This window comes from Humulus lupulus, chromosome 2 (genome assembly GCF_963169125.1).
Source record: "Humulus lupulus chromosome 2, drHumLupu1.1, whole genome shotgun sequence".
Classification (NCBI taxonomy): Eukaryota; Viridiplantae; Streptophyta; class Magnoliopsida; order Rosales; family Cannabaceae; genus Humulus; species Humulus lupulus.
The window spans coordinates 248,647,187-248,667,427 of record NC_084794.1 but is presented as its reverse complement, the minus strand read 5'-3'; positions in this window follow the sequence as shown (position 1 = coordinate 248,667,427).

The following is a 20,241-nucleotide window of genomic DNA, read 5'->3' as shown; positions in this document are numbered from 1 at the left end:
GCTAATACTGGGTGTTGAGAGGTACTCAATTGGGACCACATTTAGCGCATCGACCTCGGTAGACGTGGTGAGCCTGGCTAGGGCGTCTGCATTTGAATTTTGCTCTCAGGGAACTTGCTCTATTGTATAGAACTCGAAATGTTCGAGTGCTGCTTTCGCTTTTTCTAAATATGAGGCCATCTTTGTTCCATGGACCTGGTATTCCCCTAAGATTTGGTTGACCACCAACTGCAAGTCACTGTAGCAATGTATCGCTTTAGCCTTGAGTTCCTTGGCTATTCGAAGTCCTGCCAATAGAGCTCCATATTCAGCCTCATTATTAGATGCTTCGAAGCCAAACCTTAAGGCGGAGTGAAATCGACTTCCAGTTGGAGTGATCAATATGATTCCTATCCCCGATCCATTTTCGTTGGAAGATCCATCGACATAAAGTTTCCACAACTCGCAGGCTGGGGTTATAACTTCGTCGTCAGATACTCCCATACATTCCACAATGAAGTCTTCTAGGGCCTGCCCTTTTATGGTCGGTCTGGGATGATAAGTGATCTCGAATTGTCTGAGCTCAATAGCGCATTTTAATAATCGGCCCGAGGCTTCTGGCTTTGACAAGACTTGCCATAGTGGTTGGTCAGTTAGCACTTGGATGGGGTATGCTTGGAAGTAAGGTCGGAGCTTTCGAGATGAGTGGATTCAACTGAGAGCCAACTTCTCCATTAACGGGTATCTCAATTCTGCCCCCAATAACCTTTTGCTGACATAGTATACTGGTTTTTGTACCTTCTGATCTTCTCGGACGAGCACAACGCTGATGGCGTGCTCGGTTGTAGCGAGATATAGGTACAAGATTTCTCCTGTGATAGGTTTCGACAAGATGGGAAGCTCTGCGAGGTGTTTCTTTAGCTTCTGAAATGCGAGATCGCATTCCTCTGTCCACTCGAATTTTTTGCCCACTCTCAAAAGGTTGAAAAATGGAAGATAGTGGTCTGTAGATTTCGAGATAAACCTACTTAATGCCGCCATCCGTCCAGTTAAGCTCTGGACATCTTTATGTTTTCGAGGTGAGGGCATGTCAATTAGAGCCTGGATCTTGTCAGGATTAAACTCTATTCCTCGCGTGTTTACTATGAAGCCCAGAAATTTTCCTGACGACACTCCAAAAGAGCATTTTTGTGGGTTGAGCTTCATGTTGTATTTTCGTAACACAACGAAGCATTCTTCGAGGTCATCCACATGATTATTATTATGTTTAGATTTGACCAACATACACTTCCATGTTGTTACCTATCTTCTCAAAGAACATCCTATTTACAAGCCTTTAGTACGTGGCTCCAACATTTTTAAGCCCGAAAGGCATGACATTGTAACAGTACAGCCCTTTATCTGTCACAAAACTCGTATGCTCTTGGTCCGAGGCATGCATGGAAATCTGATTATATCCAGAATAAGCATCCATGAACGACATAAGACCGTGCCTAGCTGTGGCATCTACGAGCTGATCAATTCGAGGTAGGGGAAAGCAATCCTTAGGACATGCCTTGTTGAGATCAGAATAGTCGATGCAAGTCTGCCATGTTCCGTTAGGTTTCGGAACCAAGACCGGGTTTGCGACCCAATCAGGGTAGAAGGCGTCTCGTATAAACCAATTTGCCTTTAATCTGTCGACTTCTTCCTTTAAGGCTTTCTTCCTATCATTGTCCTGGAGCCTTCACTTTTGCTGTTTCAGGGGGAAGCTCTTATCAATGTTAAGTGCATGGCTTATTACATTAGGACTTATCCCTACCATGTCCGAATGCGACCATGCAAAAACATCCTAGTTCTTCCTTAAGAAGCCAATTAATTGCTATTTTGTTTCTTCTAAAAGGTTTTTCCGCACCTTCACAGTTTTTGGGGGATCAGCTTCTTCGAGCTTGACTTCTTCAAGCTCCTCTAAAGGCTTAAATTCGGCCCTTTATTCTATTCTTGAATCGATCTCTTCGTCTATTTCAAAGACTATCCCATCCTTATTCTGAATTACAACAAGTGTTTGTGCACTTGTTTGCTTCTTCCCTCTAACAAAAATACTGTGGCATTCCTTTCCTGCGAGTTGGTCCCCTTTTAGAGTCCTGATGCCACTAAAACTCAGGAACTTGATGGCCAGATCCCCAACGGACAAAACTGCCCCCAGCCCTACTAGGGCGGGTCTCCCGAGCAGAACGTTATAGGTTGATGGGAGATCCACCACTACGAACTCCATCATCTTGGTTACTGAGACTGGGTAGTCTCCCAAGGTTACAGTGAGTTCGATGGATCTCATACAGGCAATCCCTTCTCCTAAAAAGTCGTACAATGTAGTTGCGCAGGCTTTTAGGTCGCGAAGCGCGAGTCTCATTCTAAAGTGGCTTTGTAAAGGATATTTACCGAGCTCTCGTTATCAATCAGGACTCAGTGTACCCTCTTGTTCGCGAGCTGAAGGGTGATGACCAGCGGGTCATTATGAGAGAAATGTACATGGGATGCGTCATCTTCAGTAAAAGTTATAGGTTGAGATTCAACCCTTTGTTGTTTCGAATCTCTGGGTTCGGGTTAGCAAGGAGACCCGTCACCAGTTTTTAGCTCATTCACGTATCTTTTCTGGGCATTCCTGCCCAATCCTGCAATATGGGGTCCCCCCGAGATGGTTATGACATCTTCTCCATCAATCGGAGGGGGCCGTTCATCTTCCCGTGCTCGGGAGTTGTTGTTCTGGGTAGGTGGTGCAGCTGCTGCCCTCTGGCTGGTGGAGGCCTGATTGGGGTTCTAATTTCTTATGTACTGCCTAAAATATCCTTTCGAGATCAGGCCTTCGATCTCATCTTTTAATTGCCTACATTCATCGGTTGTATGTCTGATATCTTTGTGGAATTTGCAGTACTTACTCTAGTCTCTTTTCGCCTTTTGGTTTCTCATGGGGTCGGGTCATCTGAGAGGGACCTGGTTTTCATTAGCCAGGTAGATATTATCCCGAGACTCATTGAGTGTGGTATACACCTTGTATACGGAGAAGTATCTTTCCCCTTTCTTCTTCTTTCCCCCATCCGCCTCAGGATTATTCTCTTCATTTTTCTTTCTCTTAGAAGTGTTGTCCCCAGGGGGTTTTGATGTCATAGGATCTGCCGAGGTCGAGGCAGATTTTGTGTTTGTTGTTGTAGTTATGGGCTGAGAGGTCATATTCAATGCTGACCTTACCTCTTCTGCATTAAAAAACCTCTGAGCTTGTCGATTGAACTCGGTTAAGGACCTTACAGGCTTCCTTTGCATATCTTCCCATAGAGGACTTCCAGGCATTACTCCAACTCGAACAGCCATTATCATCGATGTCACGAGCTCGAGCGACTTCCAAATTAAACCTTGTGAGATAACTTTTCAGGGTTTCATTTGGCTGTTGTCGAACATTGGTCAAGGCAGATGCCTCGGGTCTAATGCCGACCATGGCCTTGAATTGCTTCTTGAAATCTCTTGATAATTAATCCCAAGAAGCAATCGAATGTCACTTATATTTTTCAAACCAGTTCTTCGCTGGTCCCGTGAGCGAGGCTAAGAATAGCATGCACCTGAGCTCATAGCCCACATTACTGGCTCGCATGATTATGTTGAATGTACTTAAATGACTGTATGGATCCGAATTTCCATCAAATGATGGGACATGAGGAATTCTGAACCCTTGAGGAAACAGGGTGCTAGAGATGTGTGGGGCAAAGGGCTCGAATTCTTCATCAAACTCTTCATCCTTTCCTGGCTTCGTTCGTTTTGTAAGAGCCTGAATGTTCTTTCCAACTGCTCAATCCTTTCTTGGACTGGATCTACGGGGGGGTCTGGCTTGAATCAGCGGGAACTAGTTATCGTTGATTATAACTCTAGTTCCGCGCCTCGGTGCAAGGTGCTTACACCCATTAAGATGATCTCTCAGATCTGGATTCGATGGATTATCACGCCCCCGATTATGGTTCAGATGCTCCCGTAAATCTAGGTGTTCTCTTCGATTTCCAGTGTTCCTAGGTTCCTGGTCGTATATACTCACAGACCTGGTGTCACCTGAGCCTTCACTGACCTGACTTTTTGCACGATTATTACGATATGAGTTTCTTACTTGTCACCTTGTCTCAATAGTTTGAGATCGAGACATTTGGCTTCTCGTAGGATTGGGACCCCTATGCTCCCTAGCAGTTTCGCTATTCCCACGCCTTCGCCCAGCTTGCCTTTCCTTATCACCATGGGTTGGTTGTGCATCCTTCCGAATTGGCGAGGGGTGCCTTATTGGAGATGGTGGCTGCCATCCATTACAGGGCCTAGAAGGCCCTGAGATTGCTCGATCAGGTTCTGCTACATTCTGCGCAGTACCAGGAATTTGGGTCCGAGCCTCCGAGGGGGATCGGTTATTCCTTACTTTGATCAGTGTCTCCGTAGTTGGGTTGGCAGGACCTTCAGTCCAATTACTTCTCCGGGGTCTCGGTGGAGCAGGTTGCTCTACTGGTGACAGAGGTTACTCCGCTCTTCGGGTGGCCGCATTTTTGCACGGCCATCCTCGAGGCCTATGCGGTGGAACGTGAACGTCCCACAGAGGCGGAGCCTGGGCATCCTGCGAAGGTGGGGCCTGAGCCGCCTGCGCTTCAGCAGCTAGTCTGGCTAGCTCTTCGTTGCATTTCTTAGCTTCTGCCAACTGCTTACGCAGTTGACGATTTTCGAGTTCCACTGTTGGGACATATCTTTCAGGATTGTAGTACATGTCCTCATCGTCCCTGGGGGCAGGTGGACCCCAAGAGTCGAATGAACCACTCCTTTCTTCAAGATCAGAATTCACCATAGCCTGCTTTCCAGGGCGCCAGGTGTAATGACCCAACTTATTCTAAACTTTGGACCATTAATAACTTCTACACATAGACACAAATATTTAAGAAAACATACATATGAAATAATCATAACTTCATTAAAACTGTAAAACAAAAGTTAAAATACATAAAATTCATAGTAGGATATGGGATCCCATTGTTTTGAAAATAAAACATAACATAACTTAAATCTTAAATAAAATGGTTACAATATTAAGTGCGGAAATACATAGAAATCATAATTAAAAGACTTAAACAACTTCATCCTCGAATCGTTCGCGTGGTCCACCGATTCCATTCTCCCTCAATACACAATCCCAAGCTGCCAAGAATCTTCCCGCCGCCATACTATTTTCCTGCACATATAAAACATAAAGGAATGAGCCTAATTCCCAAAGGAAAATCTACTATAAGCATGAAACATAATCATACACATAAGCTATGAACATATATCATATACTATAACACATATATCATAATTCTAACCCATGTACATGGTGACTATTGAGGTTTGCTAACTAAGCAACTATAAGCCTCAAACTACAATGAGGTTTGCTAGTTAAGCAACTATAAGCCCCAAAAACATAAAAGTGTTGGGGTTTGCTATATAGCAACTATAAGCCCCAAACTTACATATATCATAACACATAAAATCATACTATAGCATAATCATAACATATTAAAATCATAACACATATCACATAGGAACTATCCTATTTTCCTTACCAAATACCGGGATGTGAGAACAAGGACGGGATTTTGGAGCACTCCTAAAAACCATAATTGAGAAAGGTGAGTATTCTAAAAGAAAAAATATGAAAATGATTGAACTAAACTACCGAGAAGGTACTTACCGACAAGAACCCCAAGTTCAAAGAACTTAGATGCCTAACCATGAATAAAAACAGCGAGTTAGGAAATGAGTAGAGAAAAACTATAAGAACTAATGAAACAATACATAAAGGAACTAAGAATAGGAATACCTTTGAAATTGCTATACCCGAACTACACCTCGATAACGATAAACACACTATGAACCTTACTTCCCAAGTGTTTAATAAGCTTATAATGATAAAGCTTATAACCACAACCCAAGTGTTTAACACTCTAAAGTAAACCTAGCAGCTTACAAGCTCTGAACTTAGCTTGAAGAATGAAAGAAATGGTTGGGTACTAGGTCCTATTTATAGAGTTCAAGAATGAAAAGATCTTCATTTAGCTTGAATAAAAATAATGACTTTTTAACTGAAAAACATTTGAATAATCGTTCAGCAGAGGCTTAAGACTCGGTCAAAATATTCTGGGCTTATCAAGAGGTTAAGGATTAAAAGGAGCTCGGTTTCAAAATTATTCAAAAATAATGCCCTAGAGCCGATATATCGCCCTTGGTAGGCGATATATCGCCTGGGCTCATATTCCCGAGGCTCGTCGAAGTGTTCGTGCCAAGTTCACATGTTTTCGTATTCCCCGAGTGGCGATATATCGCCCCCTAGAGCTGCGATATATCGGCATACGCTAAAATATTATATACATAATTGCACTTTTTCAACCTAATTTGAATTGAGTAAATAGCTTTGACTGAGTCCTATAACGATTTCAAAGCTGCTGGCAGACTCTGGGGTTTTCAAATATTACTCTTAATAAACTATTCCTCAAAAATACTTTAATTCTTAATAATCATGCACATGACAAGTGTCATAATCTTATTGGGTCTATCTAAACCTTATAGTATAATAAATATCATCTTCACAATCAGCTATATTAATCAAACCTTATGTTATAATTAATATTCTTAAACTATAGGTTAAACTTATAAAATCTATCTCTTCATAGTCATCATTGTCTTCTATCTCTTCATAGTCATCATTGTCTTGTGCCTCAAAATTCCCTCGAGGAAGATTCGTAAAAATTCTATGTTTTTGTTCATTTGTAAACTTAAATTCCATTTTTGAAGTGAACCTAAGTATGAGAAAATAATATCTCAAAGCTACCGGCAATTCATCTTCATCATCTATCGTCTCCCAAATTTCTTCTAAGGCTGTAGTCACGGTAGGATAATCTCTAAAAAGTCCAAGTACTAAAACGTATTGCTCTGTTGATCTCATCATGATCTTCTTAGATTCTTGGAGGTGACCTATCTCCCTGTGGAACAAAAGTAGCCTCCGAGTGATTCTCTCTCGCACTCCTACTGTGTTTCGTGGTTCTCTAATTCTTTTTAAAGCCTTAATGGCTCGAATATCCTCATAAGTTAATGCTCCGTTCATTCTTAGCTGAAAAACATAAAGGCTAAAATTGTTAGCTATACATATAAGCATAATAACTATAACTTAAACACTTACTTGGCGGTCAGATTCGGAGCTTTGAGTGTGTGTATCGAGGAGAACTTCATGTGAATGAGTCGTTGCTCTGATACCAACTGTAATGACCCAACTTATTCTAGACTTTGGACCATTAATAACTACTATACATAGACACAAATCTTTAAGAAAACATACATATGAAACAATCATAACTTCATTAAAACTGTAAAACAAAAGTTAAAATACATAAAATTCATAGTAGGATATGGGATCCCATTGTTTTGAAAATAAAACATAACATAACTTAAATCTTAAATAAAATGGTTACAATATTAAGTGCGGAAATACAAAGAAATCATAATTAAAAGACTTAAACAACTTCATCCTCGAATCGTTTGCGCAGTCCACCGATTCCATTCTCCCTCAATACACAATCCCAAGCTGCCAAGAATCTTCCCGCCACCATACTATTTTCCTGCACATATAAAACATAAAGTAATGAGCCTAATGCCCAGCAAGGAAAATCTACTACAAGCATGAAACATAATCATACACATAAGCTATGAACATATATCATATACTATAACACATATATCATAATTCTAACCCATGTATATGGTGACTATTGAGGTTTGCTAACTAAGCAACTATAAGCCTCAAACTACAATGAGGTTTGCTAGTTAAGCAACTATAAGCCCCAAAAACATAAAAGTGTTGGGGTTTGCTATATAGCAACTATAAGCCCCAAACTTACATATATCATAACACATAAAATCATACTATAGCATAATCATAACATATTAAAATCATAGCACATATCACATAGGAACTATCCTATTTTCCTTACCAAATACCAGGATGTGAGAACAAGGACGGGATTTCGAAACACTCCTAAAAACCATAATTGAGAAAGGTGAGTATTCTAAAAGAAAAAAGATGAAAAGGAATGAACTAAACCACCGAGAAGGTATTTACCGACAAGAACCTCAAGTTCAAAGAACTTAGATGCCTAACCATGAATAAAAACAAAGAGCTAGGAAATGAGTAGAGAAAAATTATAAGAACTAATGAAACAATACAGATAGGAATTAAGAATAGGAATACCTTTGAAATTGTTATACCCGAACTACACCTCGATAACGATAAACACACTATGAACCTTACTTCCCAAGTGTTTAATAAGCTTAGAATGATAAAGCTTATAACCACAACCCAAGTGTTTAACACTCTAAAGTAAACCTAGCAGCTTATAGGCTCTGAACTCAGATTGGAGAATGAAAGAAATGGTTGGGTACTAGGTACTATTTATAGAGTTCAAGAATGAAAAGATCTTCATTTAGCTTGAATAAAAATAATGACTTTTTAACTTAAAAACATTTGAATAATCGTTCAGCAGAGGCTTAAGACTCGGTCAAAATATTCTGGGCTTATCAAGAGGTTAAGGATTAAAAGGAGCTCGGTTTCAAAATTATTCAAAAATAATGCCCTAGAGCCGATATATCGCCCTTGGTAGGCGATATATCGCCTGGGCTCATATTCCCGAGGCTCGTCGAAGTGTTCGTGCCAAGTTCACGTATTTTCGTATTCCCCGAGTGGCGATATATCGCCCCCTAGAGCTGTGATATATCGGCATACGCTGAAATATTATACACGTAATTGCACTTTTTCAACCTAATTTGAATTGAGTAAATAGCTTTGACTGAGTCCTATAACGATTTCAAAGCTGCTGGCAGACTCTGGGGTTTTCAAATATTACTCTTAATAAACTATTCCTCAAAAATACTTTAATTCTTAATAATCATGCACATGACAAGTGTCATAATCTTATTGGGTCTATCTAAACCTTATAGTATAATAAATATCATCTTCATAATCAGCTATATTAATCAAACCTTATATTATAATTAATATTCTTAAACTATAGGTTAAACTTATAAAATCTATAAGTGTTGCTACAAGTGTTTAACTAAGTCTCGCCTTGAACCAAAATCCATAGTATTAAACATACTATAACTATTACTATTACTACCACTACTACTATCTAACTAGCTTAGTAAAGTTCTTGGACTCTACACCAGGGGTACTCAGCTTCATCTAAGATCTCCTCCTCGGGAATATTGGGATCATTTGCTGCCATTGCTAATCCGAGAGGCTTTCTGACTAAACAGACTCACGCACGTGCTGTTTAATGGCTCTCAATGAAAGCACGAAACTGTTGCCGCCATTTTTCATCAACTCAAATAAGAGGGCAATTAAACAAGAAAAATATTGGAGGAAATAAACAAAGATGAACACAAGAGGTTTTTTTACGTGGTTCAGCAGTTAAATCTGTCTAGTCCACGAGTCTATGTTATTAGAACTTGGGAATTTTCTAGAAACTTTTCAGAGAATAGTTGCCCAGAGTTTTTTCTCCAGAAATCAGAAATCGATCCTCACGAATGGAGCTTCCTTCTCTATTTATAGAGAAGGTTTGCAGAATTCATTCCCACATATCTCGGGAAGATATTCTGTGAATCAATTAATTTAATGCATTATTTCCTATATACATGGAAACGTCCCATAAAATGTGGGATCAGATAATAGATTAAATAGTATCCCTTAAACATTGGGATTGTACAACAATAAATATGCTCACATATTACTGATCAACTCAGATACGAGAATCATCAAATCTTCGAGACCAGCAGTTGATCATGAACTCGCCGAGACTATCAGTCGATCACGAGCTTGTCGTCTAACTTTATCTACGCTCGAAACAAGTAAACATTGACGATGTCGCCACATTCAAACTCACACATTCCGAGCTCGAACCAGCCTGGAAGGCAAGAGATGGTTAGTGGTATATACAAGTGTCACACCATGTCTTTTATGAGCTCGAAGCATTTTCGAGGCCACATATCCCTTGAGCCTTCGAGATCATTGTTTACAAAAATGGTTTAACTCATAGCGACCACGTCTCTTTCAAGCTTGCACCTCACGAACCTAGATTTCGATATCACAATCTCATGCTCGAAATCTGGGTGTAACAATCTAACTATCATCTTAGAATTTCTCTTCACCTAATCGTTTAGAGTTCTAGGGTTTTGTGATAATTTGCAATTAAGAGTAATGTCAAAGGTATCTTTAATTGTAATGAAAAATATAACCTAGATTAAATGAATTACAAGCTTGTTGGATTTGCTGCTTAAATTAACTCATCTTTTTGAAAATTAATGTTTTTACTAGATTAAATCTAAGGTACTGTTCCATTAGGTTGTTTAGTAAAAAAAATTTATTAAGAGGGCTTCGCTTTAATAAAATATATTAGAGAGATTTGGGATAATAACTGTTTATGTGTTATCTGCGGAATTAATAATTTGATAGGGAATATATCAATGTTGTTATTAAATGCTTGAATGAATATTTAGTGGTGGAGAATGACATCTTGACTATTTTAACTATTATATTTATTTCTAATTGTTTTTATTGCTATTTTTATTTAATTTTTAAATTCTTGAAACTCCTCTTTTTAATTTGAACAATAAATTGAATAGTAGTTATCATGGATTCGACCTTTATTTAGTTTAAAAATTGAAAAGAAAAATATAATTAAATTTGGAAAATCACTTTTTTTTAAATACAAAAAATATAATTATCCTACTTTTATAGCATTTTTAAGTTTTTTACAGATACATTTATGTTTATATTGTCAGGTTTTATCATGATTTTTAAAATTCTTAACATTTATATAATATACTACATATTTAAGTTAATTCAAAATGGAAAGTTACATGTTATTTCCACTTTTTACTCAAACTAAATCAAATAACTTCTTTTGTAAAAAAAATCAAGTAACATCCCATTTTATTATCTCCCACACTAATTTCTCTCTTCTCGTTCACTATGTACGTGCAAACCCACTAAATTGATGCTTCATCTCTCTCTACTAACTCTAGGTTGTACTACTAGTTAGTTGCAATATCAGTAACCTCAATGGAAGATGATAACGGGTCTGTTTGACATAACTTTTACTTTTACTTTTATACATATAAGAAGAAGAGAAGTAAAAGTTTGAGCTTTCTAATTCATGTTTGGATTTATAGTTTGAATTTCTTTGTGGAAGAGTTTTTCAGAGTGTTTGGTATATACTGTATAAAAGCTCTTATAAAATAAATATCAAATTTAACCATAAATATATATTTATAATAATAATAATAACAACAATAATAGTATATGTTATGTCTGAACTCATTTGAAAATCAATCGTTCTTTTGAAGAAAAAAATATCTAATTGCATACATATATGAATTAATATTAATAAATAAATCATAAAAATCTAAACATAATTAACAAAAAATCTAAATTTTAAATTGAATATTCAAATATAAAAATTTAAATGTAGTTAGAGAAAGAGATTCTATATATAAAACAATAACAATAAAAATAAAAACTAAAAAAATTGTACTTAGTTATTTTTAGAAAAATTAGATAGAATATTTTTTAAGAAAAAAATAATCATATTCTATAACTGTTATCTGCACAATTTATGATATGGATGTAATTTATTTTTTCTTTATTAAAAAATAGGGGTAATATGGGTATTATGAAAGTTTTATTAAAACAAGAAAATAACTTCCTGTGTTTTTAGAAGTCCTTCCTGAAGAAGCTGGCGAGCCTCAGCTTCTCTTAAAAGCTCTTCTAAATTCAAAAAGTTATTTTTATATTTCATCCAAACACACATAAAAGTAACTTTAAGACTTCTAAAACTCTTCCAAAGTCATGCCAAACAGGGCCAACATCTACTTGCCTAAGTTCATTTTGATGTGGTTTATTTTTTTAGGTTAATGGGTGTTGAATTAGGGTTGTTATTTTGTTTAAATTAAGAGTTTGGGGTTCATTTGTGGTTTTAATTCTTGTTTGCATAGTTGTTTTTGGTGAATGGTTCAAACTTGGATGTTTCATTTTTTAGTTTGTGTTCTCAAGGTTCTTATTTTATTTTTTTAAAGCCATTTGGTTTAAAATTGTTGAGTTTAAGTAATATTAGTATTTTTATGTGGTTCAAATCTGGGTAAATTGTTCATATTTTGGTGTTACATTTTTGTGTTTGTGTTCTAAAGGGTGTTTTCTTTTGTCGTAACCATTTTTCGTTTAAAATTGATAAGTTCAAGTGATATTAATATTAGTATGTGGTTTAATTTTGCTCTATTCCATTTTTTGTAAATTGATTTTATTAGGTTGTTTTGGTTCAATGAACTTATTAGTTTATATTTTGGGTTTATTTTATGTTTTGTTGTAGGTTTATATATTTGTTTTTATTCTCACATATTTGTCTTAATACACTATTTGGTTCATTTATTTGTAATTGTGTTATAATGCCATATCATGATTTAAAGGAATGCATATGACTATATTAACACCATTTTTTGTTTATTTCAAATCAGTTTTAATTAAAATAAAATTTTGGGTTTATGTATTGAGTTTCATTTAGTTACGTTTTATTATTGTTTTACAGATTTGTTTTTGTTATCTATTATAATTGTCTTAATGTTATGTTTGCTTTATTTACTTTTTTTGTTTTAATATGTGATTACACCCTGGTTTTGTGTCACTGTATTAATACTATTATTTCTTTATATCAAGTTTATTTTAAGTAAACTTATTTGTTTTTATATTGTGTTTATTTTAGTGATGTTTTGTATTTGGCTTGTAAAAGTGTGTTTGTTTTCTCATGTAATTACCTTAATATACTGTTTGGTTTATTTATTTGTTATTGTTCTTTCTTCAAAGTAACTGGTTTTCAAGTTTGTAGTATGGATGCCTTGGTGATCTATTCGCTCTTCTTTAAGAACTTGGAGAGTGAGTACTTTTAGATTTATCTATTGTGTTATTGTTGTCTATTTTGGCTTGAAGCTGATATGATCTTCAAATAAAATCCTTCTTGTTTATTTTTTCTCCTCTGCAACTAGTAACTACCGTTCATGGTGGAGTGATTTTTATGCAATTCAAACAATGAATTTGGCGCATGGAATGTAAATTAAAGGCTGCTATTTTTTTTTTATTGAATTTCACATTAAATATGTATTTGTAGAAAGTTGAATTTTTTATTTTAGTTGACTCCATAATTTAAGCCACATTTATGTTTGATTATTGCTTATTAGAACACAAAAAGTGTAAATAAAAAATTGTGGCTTATTATTGTACATCTTTTATTTTTGTTGTACATTAGTAAAACAAGCCCAATTAAATTTGGTACGACATGTGACATGCACTACATTACAAGCCTATCGAAGTTATTAGTGTCTTATTAATTAAACTAAGTACTCCTAGTGACAAAATTGTCAAAACCTCACCTCATATACCTCCATTTGACCATTTATTTTCCCACTTTTCTCGCTTAGCACTATCATCGTCATGTGCTGATCCATTTCATGAACTTTCTGGGAAGAAACTCTAACTCCCATGAGAGGCGGCGCCACCTCTAACTCTACATAGATGGAGTTCTTACAACAATTTTGCTACCTTTAGAGATTCTTGTTGCACTTAACTGAACTTCATTAAAAGCCTTAGGCTTAACCCTCACTCGGTAGCAACGAATACTGACCATCTCAAATGGGACTCACAATTGTTTAGTGTTGAAAACTACCCACTTACCAATGAATTATTCTTACCCATTGAACTCTTCCACTTGATGTTTACAAACTTGGAGTTGGGTTGTCATGATTGGTTTATCTCTTATTCTAGGACTTTTAGTCTCATCCTTCTAGATGTAGAACATACCAAATCTCTTTTAAGAGGTTTGGTTAACAGATCTGCTAAGTTATTACCAGTTTTCACATATGAGATCGATATGATTTCATCTTAAATCAATTGTCTCACACACTCATGTCTTGGACTTATATGTCTAGAATTCCCATAATATATATATATGCTATTATAGGCTCTAGCAAGTGTGGCTTAACTATCACAATGTATCGAAATCATCGATACCTCATTCATGGAAATTGGGATATCCATTATGAGATCCCTAAGCCATTTAGTCTCTTTGTCAGTTGTTGCTGGAGCTATAAACTCGGCCTCCATGTTGAGTGTAAAATACATGTTTGTTTCTTTGAACCCTAAGAAATCGCTCCTCCTCTGAGCATAAACACCCAACTGGTAGTGGAGAGATTGTCTACCACACTTGATATCCAACTTGCATCGGGATTGTAGTGCCTCAAAATTTTACTTAGTTAGATAGTATTATCTTATGTTGTAGTGTTTTAAGTTTCGTGATATTGGTCCAAGCAAGGGAATTATTTGGAAACTCGTAGAGCTAGTTATGAATTTTATAAGTTTAGCCTATAGTTTAGAAATATTAATTTTATCATAAGGTTTATTTAATGTAGTTGGTCCTAGAAATATTATTTATTATAGCCTAAGATTTAAATAGAATAATTAAGAATGTGACAATTGTCACATGTATATTTATTAAGGATTTTAGATTAATAAAATAATCAAGGATAAGCCTAGGAAGTCTAGAACCTTACCTCAGATGCTAAGATCTCATATTAATCAGTCAAAGTGGTTGAAATAGCTTTAAGTATGCTTAAAACATGCAGAAATGTGGTTTAGTAGATAAGCGTAAGTCGATATATCGTAGCTATAGGGGCGATATATCACCTATGCTAATACGGAAAAATACGTCGACTTTGCATGGTCGAAACCACGGGGCGTCGAAAAATCAGGATAGGCGATATATCGGCTGTGTGTGCCACTTTTGAATTTCCGTGGAATCCGAAGCTAGAATCAATCCTCAACAGCTTGGACTTGTTCTTAAACGATTTTGACCAAGCTATGGGCATTTGTTGAGCGAAAAGTGCCATATTTATTCATTTTAATGGGAGTTAGTTTCACTCCTTGAACTCTATAAATAGGACCCTTCACTCAGTCATTTGCATCATTTCTCAAACACTTCTCAGAGCCTCCGAATTAAAACACTAGGGTTTTGGAGTTTAAAGCTTTCAAATCTAAGCTTTTCTAAACACTTAGGAAGTAACTTATAGTTTGATTTCGGTGTTTGTGTATAGATCGAAGCTCTATCTATCTATGGTACTCTTAATCCTCATATTTAGTCTATTTCTTTTAAATTTAAGGTTTTCGTTAAGTCTTTATTCCGATGGTTTAGATCTTCTCTTCATCTTCTTTCCACTAGGAAACTTATGGATTTTAATGTTTGGTTTTAGGAGTTTCCAGTCCCGCACTTGTCTCCAATATCTCGAGTTTGTAAGGAAAATAAGTTGGATTTTATGTGCTATGTTTTTGTATGTTTTTTTTTATGTCTTTAGTCGCTTGGGAAATATGGTTGCTTATATAGCAAATCCCGAGATTTTTATTGTTATCGTAGACTATAGTTGTGTCTAAACCTACCTCTGAAGATAATAGTTAAAATAAGAGGATTATAGCGATTTTTATCACATATTACGATAATGAGTTAATGACCATTAATATTGAAGTCTATTTTATGTCTTATGGTTTAGTAGTATTTCCTTACTGGGAATTAGGCTCATTCCTTTTTATTTAGATTGTGCATGAATATGGAAGGCAGGATGGATCCGAGGTGGCTTTGGCTTGTGTATCGGGTAAGGAAATAAAGAAATGAACCGATGAGATCGATCGAGGATGATGTCGTTGTTATTTTTTAGTCTTGTGAATTATGTCTTTAAAGATTTTGCACTTAGTACTTTGAATATTTAAATTTTAATTAAAGATTTTGTTCTCTTTATTATTATTTTTTTGTGTAAACAATAGGATCCCGTGTGTAACGTCCCGAATTCGTTATTAAGGCTGAGTGCATTGATTATTGTGCCTAGAAGGCATAATCAGATTTATATGTGGGATTAATCGAATAAATGTGTGACTATGTGGCATACATGATTTATATGGTAATATGAATATATGTGCATGTTTATGTGTTTTAGATATGCATGTGAGCTTGTTCTTGTTAATGAGGGAATATTTGTAATTTTGACCCGTTGAGGGTACAAATGTGATTATATGTGTTAAATGATTGAGACCACATTATTATGTGGATATATTTGAGATGTGTGGTCTGAGACAATCCTAGTGGGGGGAATTAGCAGAGTAGTCACAATGGGGTCAGATATCTAGCTCGGTGTGAGCCTAGGGATATTTTGGGGGGTTAGTGTGTGTTTGGGATCTATTGGGTAACATGTATTTATTTGATGATTAATTGGGTATGTCGGAATTGACAGGGAATTTATAAGACAATTTGAGGATTAGTGGGAAACATGGCTAATGACCGTTTTTCCCTTGAGGGAATTATAGAGTAAGGTTTGATCAAGGGGCTTTTGGGTCTTTTGTGGTAAGAGATAGGCTTAGTCTTGGGCTGCCTTATCTCTCTTGGGGACTTAGGAGGTCTAGAGGCAACACGAAGAAAAAAAGGGAACAAACACTCTCAACCTCTCTTCTCTCTCACGGTTCCCTCTTCTCCCTTGAGGTGGTTTGTGTAACGTCCTACTACCCAGGGACCGTTACATTGTGTATTTTAAATAGTGCTAAACTTGCTAAATGAGTCATTTGGCCATAATCGTGTAACTAAATGTGATTAACGGTTTAGGGTTAAAAATTTTGGTCAAAGATACAACGTTTCACTAAAACGTTTACTGTATACATTGGGATCCCAAAATACATTTAAAACGTTAATTACAATAAAAGATTTACAACCAACCGACCTAAGCGACAAAATAGGGTACCCTAGTTCCTCTTTAAACCTCAGTCATGGTGGTCGAGCAGCCGCATATGTACACATCGTCACCTAAGCTCTTCAACTTAAGGATGGTACAGCTTTCTTTTACCTTTACCTGCACCACATAACACCCGTGAGCCGAGACTCAGCAAGAAAACTCAAACATGTTCATAAGCAGTTAATAGCATGTCACCAAATCATAATATGCATGCCTAGCAGTAATAACTATATTCATGCATGCAGGCAAGTACAAATAAATGATTATGGGGTCTTGTGCCCTGAGTAGATGATTGTTAAGTCAATCTGGGGTCCTGCGCCCTGCATAGATGACTATTAAGTTACTCTGGGGTCCTACACCCTAAATAGATGACTATTAAGTCAATCTGGAGTCTTGCACCCTGAATAAATGACTATTAAGTCAATCTGGGATCCTATGCCCTGAATAAATGACTATTAAGTCAATCTGGGGTCTTGCGCCCTAAGCCATGTGATGTTCCAGTCACCTGAGCCTTTTAGCCCTGACTCTGAGTAACTAGCCTTATACTAGTCAAGCGCTTTAGTTTTCTTTGACCAATAGGTCGGTCGAGCATATAATGCTCTTTTTGATTAGATCTAATCATATCGACCAGCGTTCAATGTGCTATTGCCGCTCTTGACTCATAATTCAATTCCATACGACTAGCGCTTAGGACTATTGCCGATCATGACTGATAAGTCAGAGCTTCACGACCAGCACTAACCACCATTGTCGTTTCTGACTAATAAGTCAATTCGTAGCTCAGATAAACAATGTATTCCACATTCACAATGCAATAGATATCCAAATATAGAGCACTCGACATGCTTCATCAACAATCACCAGCATAATTATGATCATGCACATTTACAGAGACTCAAGCTCTGATCAATTTCATATTCAACATTCATGCCATGCCATAATCACATGTATCACATGCATCACATACTAGGTGCAGTTTTCTTACCTTTGGTCCAAGCACAGGTTACCAATAAATGACCCTTGTGCACGATCCTGATTCTAAACCCCTAGCAATCACCTAGTCACAACCATAATATAGAATCTCATCAAAAATAAGTAAATAAAGACTTTCGGACCAAGTCCTAGCCTCCAGGACATCGAATCCTACCAAACTGGGTAGTAGGATCGATCCCGAGCCCTTAGAGTTAAGTTCCCACGAATAAAAATCAAATCTGGCAAAAAATGCACAGGCAGGCCGCGACTTGGCCCTAGGGGTCGCAGCGCGCCTCCCTGACAAAGAGCCCTCAACCTCGGCTTCAAGGTGCAGGCCATGACTTGGCCCTCTAGAGTTGTGGCATGCCACTCAGGCAGAACCCTCCTAGTACTGGGTTCACACAGGTCGCGACTGGCTAGAACAAGGTCGCAACCCAACCTCGAACCCAGCCATTTTCTTCATTTTTTTTTCCATTTAAAATCCTCCAAAAACCTATCCAAACATATTCAAATCCAAAAAAAAAAAAAAATTTCCCAAACATCCCAATGGACCGAAACCATTAAATCCCAAGCCTCAAACAACCCAACTCCTCAAGACATAAAATCCAATCCAAGCTTAAAAAATCGAAAACTTCAAATTTAAAATTTGGATTACCTCTTGTTGAGTCATTTCCCAATTAAATCCTCCGGCTAATAAGCTTCTAATCTTCCCTAGAATTGTTATGACTCGATCCTTGCTTGAATCCGAGTCCTAAAACTCGAGTTTCCTTCGAAAATGTGAACGACGTCAAAAAGGGATAACGGGAGAGAGAGAAAGTACTGAACTTTCTTTTATGTTTCTGACAGGTTACTTCAAGCTTAAGTAACCTCAAGCAAATCCTAATGCTCGGGGTCCCAAAAATGCCCCCGGGGTAAAATAGTCAAAATTCCCAGAATTCCCTCCTGATATCACTAACTTTCAATATATCATCAAATAATCATTCTCATTACCCAATATCTCGGTAATGTGCTAAATACCCAATATACTCATTAACTCACTCCGAGTCAAGTATGGGTCCTGTTGTGACTTTCCCATTAGCTTACTCCCTAGGAACGTCTCGCGCCGAGTAACCCAAACATATCCACATAGTAATGTAGTACCACACATATACCATATCTATGCCAAATATACCCATAACGGGCCAAATTACGAAAATTACCCAATTAATCATAAATAAGCCCACATGCATATTTAATACACCAAAACATGCATATCAAGTCATATTATAATATAACTCACATAATCACATAATGATGCACATATATCACATAATTCTATAATTTTCCATCCTAGCCCCTAACCAAGGCCCTAAGCCTTATTAGGAAATTTGGGACGTTACAGTTTGGCTTTCTTGAATTCTTGAGGTGATAGCTATGGAATTAGAGTTGTGGATTGGAGCTAAGATTGGAGTTATGACAGGCTGAGGTCAGAGCTAATCAACTAAGGTAAGGTAAATTCTGGAAGCTTTTCTGAATTTTCTGTTTAGTTATAGTGAGAGGCTGAATTTCTGATTTTGAATTTGAGTTGGAGTTTTGGTTTAGTAGTTGGGATGGTGGTACTACTTTGGGTGTAGGATTGAGGAGTGGAGGCTTAATTCTGGCTTTAGTTTATGTTTAGGGTGGATTTCAGTGGGTTTAGCTCGAAAAAAATGCTGGGGAATTATAGGTTTTGGAGCTCGAGTCACGACCCTATTCTTCAAACGTCGTGACCCATGTGTGTGGAAAGGCTTGGCGGTTCTCTGAAATTGTCCAGGCGCCGCGTCTCAGGTTGGGGTGTACTACAACCCACGTCCACCAGGAGAGAGCCTTGGGGCTCTCTAACTTGTAGCGCGTCACGGCCCTAGGGGGCTAGGTCGTGGCTCAAATTAGAGAAAATAGCCAAAGTAGGTTTTCAAGCTCAGAAACTCAAATCTAAAGGCTCTGGAAGGATTCTACTACCCGGTTTAATGGAATCCGAGGTCCCGGAGGCTAGTATATTATTATGAAGTTTTTAATTGATTTTGGTTTTGATAGTTATCCATTATTACATTGTGACTAGGTTATACCACTAGGGCTCAGGGATAGAGATCATGCTCGGGACTGCCATACGCTAGCTGCTCGGGACTTGAGGTAAGAAAACAGCACCCAGGTTTTGATTGAGGCTCGAACCCCTGTTAATAAATATGAGTATGACTACGATTATATGTAAGAATATGGTTATAACTGTGTTTGAAAATATCTGATAGGGCATGCTTGTATATGCTGCCTCTGGTTGCTTGTTATGTAATGTATACTTGTAATTATATCTATTCTGAAGGCCGGCCTAAGGGCATCGGGGGCCGATAGCAAGCGTGCAGAACGCAGCCAAGCCTAAGCGTGTGGGGT